The sequence below is a fragment of the Pyxicephalus adspersus genome, chromosome 5 (assembly GCF_032062135.1).
Source record: "Pyxicephalus adspersus chromosome 5, UCB_Pads_2.0, whole genome shotgun sequence".
Classification (NCBI taxonomy): domain Eukaryota; kingdom Metazoa; phylum Chordata; class Amphibia; order Anura; family Pyxicephalidae; genus Pyxicephalus; species Pyxicephalus adspersus.
This window is the reverse complement of record NC_092862.1, coordinates 52,250,378-52,272,806: the sequence shown is the minus strand read 5'-3', so window position 1 is coordinate 52,272,806 and position 22,429 is coordinate 52,250,378. Positions and strand designations below refer to the sequence as shown.

Here is a 22,429-nt window from a genome sequence, read left to right as displayed (position 1 = left end):
CAGGGAGACTGTCAAATGCGTGCAACTTTATTGCTATGTACACAGAGGACACGTTGGCTGTATTGTATTCATTCTTACTTGTATTTATTTGAGCGAGGTGTAAGGTATAAGGTGAGGTTTGAGAAACTTATTTTTATTTAATATTATAGAGATAGTCTATATCCTCTCGTCCTATTCGGCTTTCTCCTACTTTCTGCTCATTTAAAGAGCACTCAAAACCCATTTTTTCACACTGGCCTACCCATCTTCTTCTGTCTTTTAAAATTACTTCCCACCACTCTACATCTCCTCTCCTATTGTTTGTTAATTCCCCCCACCTCCTAGATTGTAAGCTCTTTGGGGCAGGGTCCTGTCTGTCACTGTATTCGTCTGGTATTTGCAACCCCAATTTAATTTACAGCACTGCGAATTATGTTGGCGCTATATAAATCCTGTTTATTATTAATAATAATATTAAGAATAATAGTAATAAAAGACTTCCAGCAGAGGCCAGTTAGTCAATAAATATCAAGGCTGGGTCACAACTGTGCAGCATAGCACCACATTCGTTACTGTGTCACATGTTAAGGTGTGTTACCCTTGTTGATGTACTGTGGTGCCATTTATTCTGATGTTGGATTTCATTTTAAATGCTAGTATAAAAACAGACCAATGAAACACATCAAAAATAGGCATTTCCTGTCAATCCCAAATTTCTGGAAAAAGACCCTCTGGCCTGCCTAACTCACATGGGTATAGGACAATCAGCCAAGCAGCTATCTTTTTGCAGTTTAGAATCTTTATAGTAAAACTAATAGATGAGATCTAAAATGTTTTTAAGCATGATAGTAAATCACATTAGGGGGAACATATAAACAAACACATAATTACTTATATACTACTGGCCACTGAAGTACAATAAATAGGTAACACACAATAGGGGTACAAATGTGTGTTGAGGTGGGGCTTAGGGGACACCCCTTATTCAAATGTCCAGATGCATCACTGCAATGTATGGAAGTATTTATACTGTGACGTGGAGCACTACCGTGCCAATATATGTGTAGCCAACAAAAAATGTAAATTAAACTGAATAAACTGATGAAATTTAATAAACTTTAAATATCATCAACAAAAAAAACTATTTTAAGACTATGGATTTCTTTTTTAAGTTTTTGAAGACAAGCACTAAAATATTGTATTGCTGTCAGTATGCACTCAGCTCATAATAAATTTAGAAGTAAAAAGTATAAATCCCCCCTTCACTACATTCATTATTTTAATATTCTTTTTCAATGCCCTAAATACTTACAACCCATTTTAGCTGTGACAACATGTAAATCCATTGACTTAGTCCAATGAATATTCCAAGGAATTTGTAAAACAGAACAATATGGTAGAAAATGAATGCAAAGTTAAGGTTACCTTATATAAATATTGTCCTTCCACTTGCATGTCAGCCCTATGCATTGCTACTTAGGATGCCATCTGTGGGTTTTAAATAACTTGTATGGAATGTGTTGTCAACTGATACTTCTTTGCCAGGAAGTGACCTTAGCCCTCGGTCTCTTGAGATATGTCATTACCTCTATCGGCTACCAATCATATGATAATTTTACAAAATGCGATATGTTCTATTTCAATACAGTCACAATTTAGGTGCACTTATACTAACTGAACATTTATAAGTTGTGTGCTCATATCTGTTCCACAAAGAAAAAATAAATATATATATTGTCAGTAGTGGCTTAATAATATAACGGTTATTGCCGCTTCATAACATTTGTAAAGATTCCCTATAATGTACTATAGTGTGATTATATTGTGTTCTTTTTTGGCTTGATTTAATGTAAAATAGAATCATGATATAATGTACTATTACAGTATAATATTCAAGCTTGTCATTATCAAACCGTATCCCTAAAACAACAATACACAGTAATCCACACCTAATATTCACAGTGGAGCTTTTTATACTGTGTGGAAGTAAAAAAAAGATTGCTTGTAATCATTCTTATACTGATACTATTTACAGTAAAATTAGAAATTTATGTTACACAGGTCACAGTGATTCTATTCTTTATTACTCCCACTTCCCCTATCTCACAGTTATTTTTGTGAATGCTTATGTTCCTCTTGATTTTGCAATGCATATATGTAATCTGCTGGCATCTGCAAATGTATGTACAGGAGTATACACCATCCTAACACTCATTCCCAAAGAGATTTGTGTTTTTATAAGTGAAGTCCTTGCACTAAAATGCTGTATTTGTGGCTGCCCACCATCAAATACTCATTTCACTCATGGGTACCTGTTGGTCTATTCTTAACATTACAGGGTCTCGTGGGGGATGTTTGGAAACTTCAGGATATTGATTCTTGATTCTTGCTACTGCACATTATAGGAGAGTGTTCTAATGTGATCATGGAGCCTCAAATTCCCCAAAGCTTCATTGTGACCCAACCTACTAAATAAAGAAGGTCCAAACACAAATAAAGGTCAACCTTTGCACAAGAATGTATTTATTATTTTTTACAAGGGAAATCTAATATGGCTTGGAGTATATATACACATACTCTAGAATGAGAGACCTTTTTCATCCAAACTTTCCCCTCCCTAAGCACAGTCCTTTTACTATTATTTTTTGCATGGTGGATTAGGTAGATCCTGTATGTGTCTGGTGACAGGGGAGCTATCTTTTCCTCTGTGTTACTGTCTCTGTAGCTACAAATTTAAAAAAAAACACCCCAGCCTCCGTAAGCTTTCAGGGGCAAGGATATGTGTTTTATGAGTCCCTCTATTAAAAAATAAAATTGTTGACAAATGTTTTAAATACTAGCATTTTTAAATTGGGCAGAATAGTATTACTGAAAGTAAAATGCATCTGAATTCCTTTGATACATGTAACAGTTGTTCTGGAGTATTGGTAAGTTTTCCATTCCAGTAAACCCAAGTTGTGGGTTCAAGGCTATCCATCAACATTTTAAAGATTGCAGAATTTGAACCTTGTTTAAAATTTTATATCTTTTTTTATTTTACAAAGAATTGTACTGCTAATAATTACCATTTCTCCAGGTTAGCAGACTGGTTATACAATAGAAAGGCTGCCAAAATATGAAACACTTTTTACAAAGTAAAAAGTGAAAACATCACCACCTTGCACTGATCCCAACATCATTAGTTGTGAGTGTATGTGGTTTTGGGTATTTTAAGGGTGCAGTGTGATTTTACATTTACATGGCTCCTGAGGCTTACAGAAGCTGCTTTAAACTGGAACTAATCATGTATCAAGCACAGTCCTTTCATTAGCAACAGACAGTGTAAAAAATAAAGCAAAGAAAACGAAATAAAATATACCAAACTACCCCTAAATTTATCCCAAGCAGCTCAATGAGTGATATTTAAAAATGTAAAAAGGTAGCAATCTGATAACAGATTACCACTTATTTGTTATTCACTTTTAAATTTGATCATAATTATTTAATGCCAAATTGCATAGATGAGATAGATCTATGAAGTGTTGGTCATTGCTTTGATCACTATACCAAAATTACGCTAAAGTAGAGCTTCTCCATTTTTTGGTCAAATCTGGCTTGATCAAAATTTGTAATTTCTGTGAAATAACTTCACTAATCCTAAAAGAAAAGGACCCTCTATATGACTAAAACATTCACTACCGGTAGAAAGTGAATATAGGACAAGATTCTTCCCAATAAAGTTTCAATAATGTCAGCATTCCTATTGCTTTGAACGCTTGGATATTTGTAATAGGCTTTTGGGCTCTATTCATGAAACAGAGAACCAGACATGTTCTCAAACATTCCCTCCTGGGAATCTTCCAGGTCCATATGTTTCAATTGCAGTAATTGATTCCCACCAGAGAATGTTCAAGGAATGTCAGATTCCCTGTTTTATAAATAAAGCCCTTTAAGTGTTGCAAGTATCTTTTTCAAATAACATGTTTTCTCTAATATTTCACTGATCTGAATGTTAAGCCTAATATTAATATAAATTGGTTTCATTTCATAGTATGGTAATAACTGCACTGTGAATAGCCCCCTCCCCCCTTTGTTTTAGAAACTCATTTTTGCATTGTTTTGCCTGCTTTTAATAGTCAGGTATACTATATGAGATGCTACAGCTAAAAGTCTTTTTTATTTTTACCTATATTAATAGAAACATAATATATATGTGGCTGATAATATTTCTTATGTATTCCTAAATAGCATCCGATAATAATTCCTTTCTCAGGATTGCATTTTGCTGTGCACAGTAAAAGAGCATATTCCACCTATCATCGATTCTCTATAGTAGAAATGCCATCAAGAAATGGTTACAAATAAAAAGGACCCTGAGAGATCAGTGCCTATTACTGCACATCATTGTCTATTGATCCTCATCATATTAAAGTGCCCTGAGAGATTGTTGTCCATTATTTCTCATTACTTTTCATCCAGGCACTAACTTCTAACAAAAGGCAGATTCTGCCTTTTTTTCTTCTTTCCACATATCCGAGCAAGGGCAATTATAACCGCTGCTGCTAGTTGATGAGATTCTGGCATTTTCTTTCAATTTGTGTATGTCCATAAAATTGGTAGTCACCTTTATGTACATATAAAGGACCCCTTTAAAGATTTCCTATCCAGCTCCTCCTGCTGGTACCAGATTGTCCAGTATGTATCTGCTGTTCAGTGGGAAAAGTGACCATTTTTTTGGTAAATCCACTTTTGCTTTGTTATGGGGAAACCAGCTCATATACCTGGTGAAACAGTTGAATCATTAAAGCTGAGACTGAATAAGATAGATTATCATGCGAAATCCTGTGTGATCCAGTGAACCTGGAATTTATTTGGTCCAGGATCTAAAACATTTGTCAAATAATAGCAAATGATTTTAGAAAAACCATTCTAGGTTGTTCCTGTAATATACACAGTTTAATTATTTCTAAATGGTTACTATCATTTCTTTGAACAGTTTCCTTTTCTTACATTTAGTTAAATTTGCTATTAAAGCAGAACTAAACTCTGGGGATACTCACCTGAATGCTGCCATCTTCCCCCCTTTTTTCTTCTGCATCCAAATCTTCCACCATCTTTACTGGCTGGGCCGGGATGGTGTAACTCTTGCACAGTTCTCTCAGTCCCAGTGCCAGCAAGGGAATTCAGGATTGCTGAGAATCACTGGCAACCAATGTTGAGCATTGTAAAAATTTAAGCAGGTAAGACAAGTTACTGCAGAAGGAACATCGCCTGTCCCTTTCTGCACTAAACACCTGCCTAACTGCAATTTTTTAGTGCATTTTGTGGTTTTTAACTATAATTGTAGATTTCCTCTTTTTCAATAGGAAATCCAAACCTCAGTAACCAAAGATAATGGTGGATTTTACTTACATTGGCCTTTAGCTTTATAAAATACTTCCTGTTCTCATAGGTAACATTCTGTAAGGCTCTGGTCAGTACTAATAATCTCCAGACATCAGTCCCCCAATCTAACGCCGCAGTCTTCACCTATAGCAGCCCCCGCTTAGCCTCAGGACACTGGTTGGGTCTCCCAGCACTCGGTTGCCCCCAGGACTTGGTGAAAAGGGAAGGTGTTTGGAGATAGGCCAGCAGCTGACCAGGAGCCCACAAATGCAGAGTACAGAAAATATCAGAGAATCCAGAAACTCAAAACACAGGAGATCAGTCCATCAAGCGAGGTACAATGGAACGGGCACAAGCAGAGTCGGGGTCACAGGCAAAGGTCCGTCCGGGCAGAGTTCAAATGGAAAGTCGGGAACAGGCAATGGTCAGCAACAGAGAACAATCAAAATAACTAGTACAGGTAAGCCCAGCAAACGCTATACCAGGCACAAGTGACTGGAAACAGAGAGACTATAAAGCCCCAGCATCCAATAATAGCATGGGATTACACAGGAACTCCTCTGCTAATCAGCCGCACACAGCTCAATTACATTCAGGAAAAAACCCAGCTACAGGGATGCTGCAACCCTCAGGGCACTGATCCTGAAACCCTGGTGCTACCACGACGGCAGGCGCCAGAGGGAATAGGCTGTGCACGCCCTTCTGCAGTAGGGCATCGCCTGGGATCGTAGGCCCAAAGAGTGCCTTTTAACACATTCACATTTTTTTTAGTGATTCTTTTGTAACAATTGCTGCATTCAATGCAGCTTACATGTTCCCACCCCTGAACCTGTCCTATTAAATGCCTTGTGTGAGGCACTGGCTGGGGGGACTGTGCATGGTACATATGTTTCATCTAAGTACCACTTACAAATATTCAGGGGCTCCAGGGGTATAAACCCAGGATAATTGATGACTCCAAACCTAGTTGATTTTTTAATACTGTACACCAGTACTGTCAACCATATACTGTTGTAATGTTAGGCAAAAGACATGTTAGAAGAGCAACACTTGCTTGTATAATTGTACTTTTGCATTGTACACTGCTGAGCTGGACTTGGAATTTTACCTACTAAGACATTATTGTATTACCTTTATACCCTAAACATTTTTTTTAATAATTTGTAACCTTTCTTTCACCACCACATTCAGTAGCTACTGTTTTATTACAGTATATACCTTTTTTATATTGTTTTTGTGTGGTAAAAATTTCATTCCTGTACCTTCTTGATAGTCTAATATCTTTCAATACTAGTTTTACTTCTTTTCTCTTTGGAATTCTCATGTCCACATCTATACATGTCATCTTTCCATTTCCAATATGTGTGCTTACAATTGTAAAAACACATAGTATTGCTTTATTGATATTGTTTAAATTTATAATACAACTGATCATTTTTGCTTTCTGTATTTGATCCAATTAAAATGTATATAACTACAAAGGAGCCCCACAGGGTTTCAACCAAAGTCAGCCTTAGATTTCACAACACATTGATGCCCCCTCACCTGGATCCCAACGACCCCTAACTGGAAATGTCACTAAGTTGTATGCAATGCAATGCAATGTACAGGGGTCAGAAGTATGTAAAGCCAGGTGTAGGGGTCAGTAGTCAGTAACATAGAAAGTATTATCCAACATAGAACTCAGGGGTCTCCATGCTTGTTGCCCTATTGAAACTTTTCAGAACACCACAAAGTCACCACTGCCCACAGATAAATGCCTGACAGCTATTCTAATAATGGTTCATATTTGTTTTCTATGTCAAAGTAGAGAATTGCTTTAACTCCCTTGAGAAAACTATGAAGGGAAATCTCCCCAACAAGCTCACACACAACTATTAAAATTGGAGATTTAGTTCTCTATTCACTTAGTCAACAAGAATATAACATACAGTATTTACCAGCCAAATAATTAGAGTCAGACTAATACTTAAAGTTGGACTAAAAGCTTACTTTAAAACTGAAAGTACTGATTTGAATTTACATTGTGTACTTTGTTCATAAAAGCTGCAGCAATCAGATAGAACCCATCATCATCTAACCCTTACCTTCCTAACATTAGTTTCTCTGGTCCAGACATTTCATTTGTTGGATTTCATTTCTTTTAATTATGGAGGCCCAGCATCACATATGGCCATAACCTAGGACAGTCTGCATGTAATTGCTGCCTGTCTAGGAATGCCCATTTATTTAAACCAAAATACACACACCTAGGAATGTTAAATATTTACATAATTTCTCCCAATAGCCAGCTCACTGCTTGCATCAAGACTGTTATTCTGTATATAGACCAACAAATAAGCTAATTTTTTTTTTAAAAAATACCCTCTCCTTTGGGGGGTAAAGAATGAATGGGAGCACAGAGCCTCCTGGGATACATAAAGTAGGTATCTTCTAGTGTCCTGATTTCAGGCATGCACAGGCTTTTCTTTACAATAGGAAAAAAATTGCCAATCTCATGCATGCACAGTGAGATCAACACTCTTTCTTTTTCATTTACAGCAGGACACATTACTCGATCTGGTGCCAGCGAAGGGTAAGTTTAGGTGACATAGGAAGAAAAGCGAATAAGATGGCGGCACCAGCTTTTGCTCAATGCCAGGACAAAGAATGAATCCCGGGCGACACAGGACTGAATTGAGGCCAGGTGTGGAGGGATTGGGGTCCCTGCAGAAATAAAGGTAAGTGGTATTTTTTATTTTCCTGACAGGTCCACTTTAAGGCAGAGAGCCAAAATGTAGAGCACCTAGCTGGCTCTCCTACTGGAGCACAGAGACTAAGTGGTGACTTCACTGGTTCAAACATAAGTTATGAAATGAAAACAGAAATTTTTTATTTTCATTGTCATGTTGATGAAGGGCAAAGTGGAAAGCACAGAAAGCAAAATATAAGAAGATCAAACTTCAGCTTTTCTTTTTGTAAAAATCATGGCAGTTGAAAACAATATCTTTTTAACAATATGCCAGTTTGTGGTTCCCGTGCCTTTGATAGTTTTCATCTATTTATTTTTGTTGGTGTAGAATTACTCCCTTCTATGCCAGATTGTAACAAACCACTGTATCACATGCTGCTATAGCAAAAAAAGTGTTGTGATATACTGCTGTCTGCTGTCTGACCAAGCACTCCCTCTCTGTAGTATCTAGTATATGTACTGTGATGAGAATGGCATCCTGCTGTCATTAGGAAAAAAAGTGGGAGGATTGGAGAACTGTGCACAGGAGGGAATATAGTGAAATAGCATCTTCCAGCAGAATTGCTTTCTTAAAATGTACATCTGCATCTTTATACAAAAAAAAAGAACAATTGTGTTTGTATGTGTGTGTTTGTTGTTATTAGTACTTGTGTGCTGCACAACGTTGTTGGAATGATACAAAATGTTATTTTGTAAACATGGTCATACCTTCAACTTTTTATATTAGTGAATAAATGAAAGTGTGACAATTTGCACAAAGGCTTTCGCATGAATAAAAGGGTCAAATATGAAATGTATTAACTCCCCTCTATTCCTGCGTAAGAAAAAATGTTCTCCTTGCTCTAGAAATGCCCAAGACCAGTGGTCTCCAACCTGTGGTCCACGGCTCTGGCCAGTGCACCCACCAGCAGGGTCAGGAGAAGGACCCCACCGGGGGGGGGGGGCGCACCGACCAGAGCCGTGGACCATGTCTTCCGTATGGATTGAAGGCTCAGGGCTGTGGGCGCCCACTTTTCAATTGCAAACTCAGACCTAGAATGGGAGAGTGGGCAGGTTCTGGCATCTTGACGAGACTCGGGGAAGTTTCTTCCCTTCCCCCGTGCATTTAGTGGTCTGTGGGTCCAAAAAGGATGGCGACCACTGCCCCAGACCTCCTCCTGGGTCCAGTTCATGGAGTCCACTACAGGAAGAATAGCTGCCATTCTGCCCTATTTTTCATCAATTTAGACTGTCACACGTCATTAGGTGATCACCAAAATTCTCAGTTTAATGTTAATGTTTGTTGTTCGAGTCACAACTTTAAAATTATGGATTTTCTATTAAATGTCACCAAGACATACAGATAAACCTCTGAAGTGGGGACACGCATACAGAAAAAAAAAACCTAACCCCTTTCTACTGTATCAAAAAATTAAAAAAAAGTTATGGTTTTAGATACATAGCCTATCCAGGGAAAATGATTTACATAAATGTGCACAACAAGCCAGAAGAGGGTAACAAAATAATATAAAAAAAAAATACTTTTGTTCATGTTGCTCTTTATTAATTCTTGTTGTGAGAACTGTGACTTTAGATTTCCTTTCTAAATGTGTTTAAACCTTACAAAAGCTGGCATAATGGTAGCCAGTTTTAAAAAAAGAACCCTTTTATTAAAGTTAAATGATCCATGCAACTTGAGGCATACACTTGTATACATACTTTGTTCTTATTGGTATATTTTTTACTTAATGTAATTTGTTGGAAAGAATGAAGAAATATTGCACATAATAATACACATATCTCAAAATATAAATATACTACATTATTTGTTTAGCCTAGATTTCAGCTTCCAGATATTAATCTTGTTAATCCAGATATTAATCTATACTATAATCTTTATAGTATAGATTAAAATGATATTTAGATTTTTCTGCATTTTACGAATATTTACTCAAAGATAGAATTAAACTTTTAATAGCCACTAAACAATTGAAGGTCACCAATAAATATACCTGTTCACTGGATTAATGGCAGCAGCAGGATATTTTTAGCTAATCCTCCTGTGTATTGTGACAGTGGCTAGCACATCAGATGGGAACAGATGCTCATAGAGGGAGATTTACATTATGTTATTAAACCTAATCTATACCAGGCAGCAATAGTCTGCTTAGAATGAAATATAATATTTCAGGAGTGGGGTTCATTACTGCCTTTTCCGCAGTACCACAAAATATTGCATTTCACCCTCTTGTCAGGTAAACAATAAAAATCATACAATAAGCATTTACAGAGAGCTGCCATTTTGAACATCTGTTCACATCTGCTTTAGACACAACAAAAACAAGCCAGGTCTGCGCCTTGATAAATCTTCTAGACTTTTTCAGCATTCACCCTGGTGAGCTGATACAAGCAGCAGCCTGAAAAATTATGCAGGTTTTTCACACCCTTTAGTAATTTGACCCCTAGGAGTTAGAATGAATTAGTAGCATTGCTAACTGCACATTTCTCATTAATACCATCTGTCACCTTCTAGAAAATTTACTTTCCCAAACGGAATTAAAGAGCCAATAAAAAGCAAGGCAGAATAGACTTTATTGCTTTATAACTGAACATTACACTTTTAGCATGCTGTGACAATGGGTTTATTCTATATGTAGCTCCCCTTAAAGAAATAGTTTGATATAGGCAGTTTCTATAGGATTGTCATATTTCAACTTCATAAACTCTGTTGTGTACTGCTCACTTCATCGTGCAGCATAAACAGCTAGAAGGGAAGCTGTGAAAAATGATGATCTCCTTATGGTGGTGTTTTTTCATCCTACAACCAAGGTTTATAGGGCACTAGTTTAAGAAAACCTTCACCTTGAAATATTAGTAAACAAAAATAGGGATGTTTGATCTACAGATTGTAAAATTAAAATACAAATTGCCCAGTAAAGACTGTGATTTACAATGCAATCCTTAAATCAGTCTAAAAAGTCAAGGCTTGCTTTTTTATCAAGAACATCTTAAGATGTTAACTCTCCCTAATCGGAACACTGAAAAAAGTACATTTTTTTTTCTGAAATTGGTCCTCAAAAACATCTGTGCTGGGATGTAAGGGCTTCTACAGCATCATATTCAGTGCTGCAGCTTTAATAACAGGGCCAATCTCCAAATTGTCTAAAAAACCCTGTTGTTGAAGCAAACTCATTCTCTGTTTACATTGCCAATAGGTTTACCTTTGCTTGTGTCAAATTATAATTGGATGGCTTGATTGGCAGGGAAAACTTCAATTTGGCATTTGTAATCCAAACATTTACCTCAGTTCTACTGAATACACTTTAGCCTAAACTGAGGCACATTTGAGCAATGTTCATAAAACAAACTAAATAAAGCTATCTTGAACAACAGGATTATATCATTCTTTTAGAATCTTCTGAACTGGATTGCATCTGCACATCATATCATACAGTAGTTATATATCTACTGTCTTAGACAGTGCTGCCTCTGACTGATCGTTCTATGGGGTTTGGTGATGTCTTTGCTGGACAGTCTGACTTGGGAAACCCAAACTCCACTGCTACCAGGATGGCTACCACCACACAAAGACACCACACAGTATCAACGAAAGATCAGCTGCATGGAGACCACTAGTCCTTTGTCAACTGCTTGCCTTCTTGGCAGAGCTTCCAGAGCTCAGATCCTCCTTAAATCTGAGTACCAAAGAATTGTATCAAATACACTTGACATAAATCAAGGTTTTTTTTTACATGAAAATGTCATTAGCCAATCTCTTTATACATAGGTGCTGACTTTTATCAAAGCCAGTACTAGCAGCAATAGTCAGTCAGAGTGATCTCCCACCCAATTGAATTGTTGACAGAGCAGAAGAGGGAGCTCTGCTGGAACTTTGATTTGGAGATAACTACTCCCTCCCGACTGCTAGTGCCTACTGATGGTTAAAGTTATTTGGATTGTAAATTGGATTTTTACCTTTATAATTTCAGATCTTACATTATACACCTGTCATTGACAGACTGTTGGAGCTGCGCCCCCTGGCAGGTGAGCAGGATTACGCGGGGCATGGGCTCCAAGTGTTTCACGGTTGTCACCAGAGCACCCCTCAGGGGATGATGGGCCAGCAACCCTAATGGCCGGTTTGCTGCAGGAGAACACCAGGTCGCCGCCCCCAGGCTCTTCCCACCAGGGTTGAGCGGGACAGACGGTTTTGGTGTAAGGACAGCGCAGATCAGGGACTCAGCTGACAGCAGAAGGTAAAGTCCAGGTGGTCTAATGAAAAGAGCAGGCGGCAGACAAGGCGAAGGTCAGGTAACAGGCTGAGGTCAGGGCAGGCGGCAGGAAAGGCAAGGTCAGGTAACAGGCCGAGGTCAGGGCAGGCAGCGGACAAAGCTGAGTCAGGTAACAGGGCAATGTCAAATACAGAGAGTCCAAACAAACAACTAGCTGTCAGAGTGGCAGGAAATGCACTGAGGATCCAGCTACTAGAGCCTGGAATCAGGGAGGTATAAATACAGCTAGCAGCCAATAGCAGAACAAGGTTGGAACCAGTAACTACTCTGCTCATTAGCTGCTCGCATTCCCTAAAATACCCCTCAACTGAGCACAGCCTCAGAAAAAGTGCAGGACATGCCAAAAAAGGTATATCTTTGCACAGCTAAAAGGAAGCTGAGGATGCTGCAGGCTGCTGGACAGATGATCTGTGGGCGGAGTGGTAACACAGGCATAGTAATGCTGCCAGAGCCTCTGCTTCTGTCATAGTGTAGTGCCAGTACTGCAAGGGGTTAGCTGAGGACAGATGTCTTTGGCTGGGCTTTTGCAGGATTGGCTAAACAAATGTAAACAGTAATGATGGGGCTTATGCCATCATTGTTTACAATAATTCGGCCAATCATGCAAGAGAGCAGCTAAGGAAACATCCCTATAGATATATTACTCTATTCAAACATAATATCAAACCGGGTGATGGTACGGGAATCCTAATGCAATATCTTTTTGTGGTCTAACTTCATTTTCTAACCTCAATCAATCCTTCTGATTCGGGCTGATCTTCCTAATTACAGTTTTGCTGGTGTGACTACATGATGATTATACTGCAGTGTTTTAACAGAACTAAAGTTCCTTTTTTCAAAATCCAGGGCATTATTTCAGAAAAGGACAGGTGAATGAATTCCTACGCCCCTGCTTGGGAGTTATATCATCCCAGCATGGTCAATAAAGATGGCTGAAGATCATCTTCATGACAAGAAGAAAGAAGAAGAAGGCGGTGCCCTGCAAAGGAATGTGGAGAATCACGGGTTTAGTTCCACTTTAACCCTAAAGCCAATTCTGCTGTTTCTAGATAGTTCCGGTGCAAAATCTTAGTCTTCCTGACTTTCACTAATACTTGTTTCTTGTACTTGTCGTCTGCTAGATACCAACCACCTTCTTCTTAGTGGAAGTTTTCCAGCATGCAGCTGGTTTTGACAATTGTTTTAACCATTGCTTAGCTTGCCTGATCGGAGACTATGCCTATTGACCCAGCATACCTTAGTTGAAACTCATGCCACTTGGCTAACTGGGCAACCCTCTATCACACTGTTTCTCAACTAGAGATTGCTAGTGATTCCTTGAGCAATGAGCAATGTGTGCCTTTCAGGTCACTACTATAGAGGTTTTTGATAGGTATAGTATGACTTAATAAAAAAAAACACAAATAAATACAAAAGTTTTTACTAGTCTGACCAGATTTGATCAAATCGGAATATGTCCATTCCTTTCACCTTTAGTAATCATGCCAAATTGATACAGATATTTTTTTGTGATGGACTTATACATATAAGGTACTGAAAGTATTTTCTTCTAAGAATTGTTTTATTTCTATTTATACCATTTTACTGTAGATACAAAACACAATTTTTGTATTGCAATCTTTTTGTGTTTCTGATACACAGCATAGTGCATTATTTATAAAAATAGTGACCTAAAACATTAAAAAAAAACTCAAGATAGAAGGATAGAAAATTTGGATTCAATAAGGATTTATAAAGCATTACATAGAAGAGAATTGTAGTTAAAAAGTTTTTGTTTTGTAGTTTTCTAAAGACACGGTCATACAAAAAATTTAATCGGCATGTAACAGTTACAAAATGTAATAGAAGATGAATCAACTGTTATTGACTGTTGTACACAGACTGGGACTTTGGCTATTAAACAAATCCATCTCCAGAGATGCACACTGAAGATCACAATAAAAGGGGTACTGTATGACATATCTGCTGTGTTGCAGGATTAAAAGTGATCCCTGCCAAAAGAATCCAACTTCAGTCCTCGAGAAACACATACAGGCTAAGTTTTTCATAAAAACAGTTTCCGACTGTCATTTAACTTTGCTTTGCAAGTGCATTTGCTGCTTTTTTCTGAATAAAAAGAGACATTCTCATTTTTCTAGTAATTCTAGCTGGTTTGTGGCATTCAAACTGCAGTAGGACACAGTTATTACCTGAAACATTGAGGATAGCTTCACTTTCTGTAATTATCAGCCCATATTGTCATTGCTTTTACCACAATGTGCCACTACTCCTGTTTGATGTTTGTAATTGTGACAATTATTGTACATTCTGAAATATCTATGTCACTTAGCGTATTTAGCATTGCATGTAACATTACAGAACTTGTTAGAATGTTTAGGTTGTATGTAATCATTCAATGTGCAGTGTTTGGACACGTTTGTTGACAACATATGTGTCTCTATTTAAGCAATAGTTTTATCCAGTTTTATTAGGCTCACCTTATATGCATTCTGCATCACATCCAGCCATTATTCTTTACAGAATACATTTTGGACATGCTGCTGTCTATTATTAAATCTGAAAAATGTCCAAATGTATCTAAAACCGAAAACAGGAAGGGTACTAAAAATATTAAGATGAACAATGAATGTTCTGGAAATACACAAATTTCATGTTGGCCATAATCATAATTTATTGCATTTGTTTTTTTTCCATCTCCCTAATAAGAATATCTTCATAGAATAGTAATAATAAGATTGGGAAATGAAACAGCCCTGTGTGTTTCCGCAGTTTATTATTAAATTGTTTAACATGTTATTGAAAAGGTAACCTAGGGAAATGTATATAATTTACTAATTTTGAAATTATTTCCCCCAAAGCTTATTTTCTGCGCACTAAATCTTATCAACAAAATCAAATGCTTTATTGACCCAAACAACAATAACATTGTGTGCTTATCAGAAATCCAGTCAGTCTGAGTTTTATCCATTTAAGATAGATTTACTAGAGCCATTGAGTGTTGATGATGCTTTCCCTTGGGAGAAAGGACCATACAGATTTGTTAGATAAAGATTTTATTTTGAAAGACACTGGAGGCTATTAAAAATATATGGGGGTAAAACACTGATAATAATAGGTTTTGTGGAATATTTCAAAGAAGTTTAAAACCTTTTTTTCTAGTATTCATGAAGAAAAGTTGGTTCGAGGGGAAAACATTACTAAAATCAAGGTCAATGCTTGAACTTAGACCTTCAATTTAAAAAATAAAGAACTGGGTATTTGTGCAATGTCCAAATATTTAGGTAGCTAGGAAAATCTTGCAAATGTCTATTGCCAAATTTACACTGTAAGCTATAAATGGCTTCAATTATGACCCTGGAACTTTATAGTTGAAGAATATCTTTTATACTTAACATAGACTTAGACATAACATAAAATAGTATGGATCTCACTTACTTACCTTCAATGATTGTTACCAAGAGATACATTCCTGTAGTACCTAAATCCAGAATGACAATCCTTGCATTGTCTGTGGAGCAAAGCTTTCACCAAGTGACTATGAATATTACTATGCACCAAATAGAGGAGTGTTGGTTCTCAGACCTAAACTAAAATTAATACTTTACATAAACAATCCTTTTATATAAACTAAAAATATTAACATTATGATTTTTTACTGCAACACCCTTTTTTTAAAAAAAAATAAATAAATAAAAAGGAATACTTATATCATGCATCCTGGGAGGCTCCTGGCTGCTCCATCTGCGCATGCCCTATTTCAGGCAAGCAGAGTAAGGGTATGTTCCTACACTGAAGGGAAAGAGATGCCAATCTCTTGCATGCGCAGTGAGATCAGCACTCCTTTTCCTCTTTACAGTGGGCTACCTGTCACCTGATCTCGCAGTGTGCATCGGGTGACATACCCAGAAAAAGGAAAAGAAGGCTGAAGATGGTGACGCCCTGCACTTCTTCCGCACCATGACTAAGGCGAATTCCAGGACAGGGTGGGACCTGATGGAGGACTTCACTATTTTTTAAGGTAAGTGTGATCTTTTTAATTTTCAGTTTAGTTTCACTTTAAGTGTCTTAAAGCTGAGCTTGGGCCTTTCCTTCCATTTTGTGCAGATGCATAGGCTTATCTACTGTACTGAAAATACTTAGTTTTATTTTACTGTGCATGAGATTCTAACAGTGTGCATTATAAGGTGCAGTCTTAAGAAAGAGCCTACCTCATTTCCTGGCTGGGGGGTGTCCAATCCCTTTTAAAAACTTGATTTCAGTCCTATCAGTCATAGAGACTCGTAATCACACATGATCATTATCTAGGAACATCTGCTATTTTCAGGAAACTATATACAACCCATTATATCAGTCATGATCTACCTGCATAGAATAAAGAAACACAGTGCTGATATCACAAGGTCTAAAATAAGGTATGTAAAAAATACAGAAAGATTTCAAAAGTTTATTAGTATGTTGATGAAGGGAGGAAACTAAACAGAGAAGACAAACTATAAGCAAATTCAATTTTAAGTTTTTTGATGTTGGTGGAAATTTGGCCTCGCCACAGAGAAATCCAATTATAAAGAGAGGCCCGTAGCAGGGAAAATCTGCGAGGGCAGGCATGACAGGCGTGCTCGGGCTGCATAAAGTAAGTAAAGGGGGGGGAAGGGTTAATTTGGAAGGCACGTGAGAGCAAGAGGGATGAGAAAGGATCAGGTTAAAAGTTGAAGGGGGTGGAGATAGGAAGGGGTAAAAGGAGGGTGCAACGGAGATCTGGGTCAGTTTTTTGAAAGAAGAAGTTGGGACTGGACGCAGGTAGGCATTATGGAGTCTATTGACGCATTAATGCAACAGCTTAGGGCTGCGGCAGCTTCACAGGGTGAAGCTTGGCTGCAGGAGAGAGTAGCAGAGGCAGTTGGGGGGGTGCATAGTGAGCAGCAGGATAGGTTAGAGGGGCTGCGGCCTCGGAGAAGTAGGGCTCCGGTGCGCTTGAGCCCAGAACCATTCGCCAGAGCTCAGCGCCACCCTGGGAGCCCCGTTAGGGACCCTTCTGGCAGGTCAGCCGGGCGACGCTTGCCTAGGTCTGGGCCTTGCGCAGGGAGGAATCCCCGTCGCCGGCGGAGCTCTGAGGGGGGGGCTGCGGCTGCCAGGGAGCGCAGCCCCCTTGCGGAATCGGGTGAGGCCTTAGGAGGAGAGGTCACACCTAGGACAGTCCCCTCCCGTGCGGGGGGAGTTCGTGGCACCATGAGTGAAAAGGGGGCTGTGGCTGACAGGGGGCACAGCTCCCGTTTGCGGCAGGGGGGGGTTCTGGCTGCGGGGACCCCTTCCCGTGCTATGGTTTCCCGCGCTGGGGGCCATACTAGGTCGGTTACTAGGCGGGGGGCTGCGGCTGACAGGGAGCGCAGCATGGAGGATCCGGAAGTTCCACGATCAGAAGGGGAAGTGTCGTCATCGGAGGAGGACACATCGGCGGACCGGGCGCTTGAGGCAGCGCAGGGTGCCAGGGCTGGAGCGGCGGGTCCCCGGATCGCGGGGCCGCAAGGTAGGACATGGGGGGGTCCGGTTGGGGGGTGGGGGGAAAGAGGCTATGATTTTGGGGACTGTATGTGGTTGCATGGCAAACGAGGGGGTATGGACATGATGGGTTTTGGAGGTGATGTAGGTGGGCTACCTGGGCAGGGGGAGAAGGGGCTGGGTGGGGGGGGCAACCGAAGGGGTGGGGACACTGTGTGCAGGGAGGAGGTTGGCAGAGTTCCAAGGATGGTGGTACCTGATATGGGGGGGAGTGTGGGGGAGGTCAGGAGGGGTGATTTGGGATGTGTGCAGGAGGTCTTGGCAGGTTTGAAAGAAATGGTGCGGAGGCTGGATAAGGGAGGGGAGGGAATGGGGAAGGGGGGAAGGGCATCTGTACAGCAAACCCTTGGCGTGCGTGAGGAATCTAGTGGGGGGGGGGGGGGGGAGGCCGGGGAGGCCACAGGTGGGGAAGGGGAAAAAGAGCAAGCGGCGAGCGGGGGGGCTTCAACAGGGGACCCAAGCGGGATTGGAGATTCGGCAAAAGGTGAGGTATATGTGTGCTTCGAGGGCCCGCTTGGGGCACATTTAAAGGATGAGGTGAGAGAGCGCATTTTGAAAGGTGAGTATGTGGATGTGTTCACGTTGTTGCCGCTGGAGAGGTTTAATTTGGAAAGAACTGTGGTGGGGGAGGGCAGGAAGGAGGAGAGTGACATGCGGAGGTATCGGATGATACCCAGGACGTTTATGAATTGGATGCAGGCGTTTAGCATTATGGCCTGTGTCTTGGGGGAAAAGCAGCCGGAGTTATGTGCGCCTTTGTTTTGCTATTTGGATACGATTAGGGAGGCCCACAGGATGTTTGGCGGGATTGCTTGGCTGAGATATGACGAGCAATTCCGGCAAAGGAAGGCAGTCAGGCCTTCGCTTCGGTGGGATCATAAAGATATTGGGCTGTGGATGAAGTTGATGTCGGGCCCAAGGACTGGGGGGGGGGTTCAGCCTTTTCCTGGGGGGGCCGGCGGTCCTCAGGCACCGGGGCCGTCGGCCGGTAGAAAGAAAGGGCTTTGTTGGCTCTTTAACGAAGGAGGTTGTAAATTCGGGGTTGGATGTAGATTTAGGCATGAATGCTCCGGTTGTGGAGGTAATCATGGATTCTCCAGGTGTTTTAAGGCTGGGGCAGGTAAAGGAGGTGAGGGTGGAAAAGGGGGTGACGCCAGTGAGGGTAGAAAGGATGCGCCCCTTTTTAGGTAGGTATCCTGATAGGGCGGCCGCCAAGGTCTTAGAGGAGGGGTTTTCTGAGGGGTTTTGGATTCCTAGTGAGGTGGGGGAGGGGCTTGGAGAAGCCAGGAATCTAAAATCGGCCTTGCGGCATGAGGAGGTAGTGGCGGAAAAGTTGCACAAGGAGGTAAGTTTGGGAAGGATGAGTGGACCGTTTGCGTCCCTGCCGTTGGCGGGATTGGTGGTTTCGCCGTTAGGATTGGTGCCCAAGAAGGAGCCGGGTAAGTACCGTTTGATACATCATTTGTCCTTCCCGCCGGGGGGATCGGTGAATGATGGGATTCAGCCGGAGGACTGCACGGTGGCCTACACGTCCATTGATGCGGCCATTTCCTGGGTGCGCAGGTATGGAAAGGGGGCGTTGTTGGCTAAGGCGGACATTGAGGCCGCTTTTAGACTCTTGCCGGTTCATCCGCAATGCATGAGGTTGTTGGGTTGCAAGTGGGGGGGACAATACTTTGTGGATCGTTGTCTGCCTATGGGCTGTTCGATATCTTGTGCATTGTTCGAGAAATTCAGTACCTTTTTAGAGTGGGTGGTGAGGACTGTGGCGGAGGTGGACTCGGTCATCCACTATTTGGACGATTTCTTGGACGACAGCCTAAGCTCAACACCCTAGTTTTGACCACATAGACTTTTCTTATGCCTAGAAAGTCCTACTGTTTTCTGTTACGGTATGAGGTTTTATTTTGCTTGGTTTCCATCAATCAAACTTTATATTTAACAATAAGGGTAATTTCACACCTGCCTCTGAGTTGAGCGGTTCCCCACAAATGACACCTGGCCAGTCACTTAAGCATTTGTACAACAGGGCTGGTTCAAAAAACAGCTAATGGCAGTGAGCAGTACTACTACCGCTCACTGTACTGCACTCCCTATTCATACCTATGGGGATTTCCAAATGGCAGTGGTTCCTGCTGTGAGGAAGCAGTAAACGCATCACAACCTCACAGCTAGTGTGAATTCATCTTAACACTGCTAAATGTTGCCATCAATGCCTGCCATTCACATGTGCTGATAAACAAAAAATAATATTTTATTATACCCAAACATATTATCTATATCAAGGTAAATCCATGCTGCTTTTAGTAGAATAAATAATTCTGTAGTAACTTAAACAGTACAAATAACCCAGTGATCATAAAATAAATGGTGGACAAAATGATTGTGGCACATTAGGGTACCAAATCACACCTCAGAGCTCCAATACAATTAGTCTATTTCAGCTTAAAATGTGCTACTGGGTATACATGGACTTTAAGCAAAGAATATAATGTGGAACTGCTCTAAAGAAAACAGTGAAAGAAAGTAATGATTTATTTATATAACCTGAAAATCATTTTGAAGCTGATGTGATGTTCACAAGAAATATTGCAACCACATGAGAAAATAAGGGTGCAATTGAAAGCAATATATTAAATTGAATTTTTCTATAGCTATAAAACTATTTATGTTTTCATTCACTTTCAAAATATCTCAGTGGTACTCTGATGTTATGACGTACCAAAGTTGTGACTGTTCCATTATTTATTGGTTAGAAATTTAGCTATCCTACTTTCAAAGCAAACATGACTTTATTTTTTAGATGGTACACAAAATATATGGTCAGTGAAATCTGGCATCAGAGTGAACATCGGTTGTTGCCAGTAATGCCGGTGGCAAAATATATGTGTTATTCCCAATTAACATATATATATGGGTATCTGTTTAAAAAAACCAAAACACTTTTTATAGTTTCTACTTCTTAATAAAAGACATTTTTACCAAATATCTTTATTTTTTTTTTCACACACAAATTAAACAACTTTGGCCTAAGATTCATGCATTTTTCATATTAAGTGTAAGCTTGGCTTCAAATAAACTAAATATACTGAAGGATTCGATTTCTCAGAAATCAGTATTTTATCTCCACTTCATTTGGTTTATTTACTTGATCTTCTCAACAGATGCCTCTCAGACCCTCTCAATGATCATCATTAAGAAGTCATTGGTATTTTAAACTTAATCTGTACTGTACTCATGCGTGGCAAAGCAATAGGCTCACATTAATGCAGACCTTGGATGGAATTATATTTGCTTTCCTTTCACTCCCCTACCACTTCTATCATTTGCCAGGCAGGAGTAAAAAGAAAGCCCCGTGTAAGTTTGGAGTCAGGGGAATTCACACAGGGTCTTCCTTGTAATAGCACTGAGTGGCCCAGCACTGACACATGGGCCCTGATTTATCAAGCGAATGCGCGTAATCTCGCCATGCCCATATTTGCTCCACTGGACACATTACTGTGAACCGGTGCCGAGTACTAGTGCACTCGCCTGCCGGATTACAGCATTGACAATGAGGGGTCAAGAATTTGCTAATTAGGGTGATCAATTTTCAGCTGTGCGATTAAGGTGGGTCAGTTAAGCTCAGTCAATGGTGCTGTCATAGCAATCAATTAGTGCTCACCTGGTCCCTGTTCTGTGCGCATCTACAGTCCATTACAGGTCAGTTTGAATCTTTAGTGCTTGATCTTTTTTTTGCTAAATGCTAAAGTTTTATGTTACATTATACTAAGTCACAAAATTGCTTTATTTCTACTTCGATTTGCAGTTGTTGTTTTGATACTTTTTAGTTTGGTTGCAGTACTGCAAACTAATTTATATCAAGCTGTATATATAATAATTAGCACTTTATAATATGTCATCTCACAATAGTATGAATGTGAAAGAAAAAAAAATGTTCCTAAGCATTTTGGCTCTGATTCAAATTTCATTATAGTTTAGCTTTAGAGAAATCAAATATTTGAAAAAATGATTGTTGCCAAAGATGTTATAACACATGTATCAATGAACATTTAGTGATTTTACTTGTACTTGTACTTGTGTGTATGTCAAAATAAATTTAAATGGATGTAAATACATATGCATTTTCATTATTACTAATTTAACTGGACTGGTTTGTTGGTTAGGGGGTGATTATTCAAGTAAATTTGCTTGGATGGTATGCATTGATGTGATTTTTTTGTAATCTTCATTATTGTTAGCTTCATCTGTTGCTGCAATGTTTTTGTGCCTGTTTGAAAATAATGGTCTCCATTGGTTAGCAATTCTTTAACCTGTTTTCTTACAATGTATATGTAATCACTGTTAATAAAGGTTTTGTCATTTTATTCACAAATAATTAGTACAAATGTATGCATGGTTTCCACTACAAATTGGTACTTGACCCCCCTTGTTGCCTTTATCTTATTCTCCAAGCCATATTATCACATAATGATATTTGAATGTATTATAAGTTTTCTTTTTAGGAATAAATTGTCATGGTTTTTAT

General features: G+C 39.6%; 1 long non-coding RNA gene across 1 annotated transcript; it reads left to right on the top strand.

The window, feature by feature from the left end:
- The first annotated feature begins 52 nt into the window (after positions 1-52).
- Positions 53-14,486, top strand: LOC140330917 (uncharacterized). Its single transcript, XR_011920819.1, has 4 exons — positions 53-111; positions 7,885-8,063; positions 12,043-12,097; positions 13,192-14,486. It is a non-coding gene; the product is annotated as an uncharacterized lncRNA (long non-coding RNA).
- Positions 14,487-22,429: the final 7,943 nt, after the last annotated feature.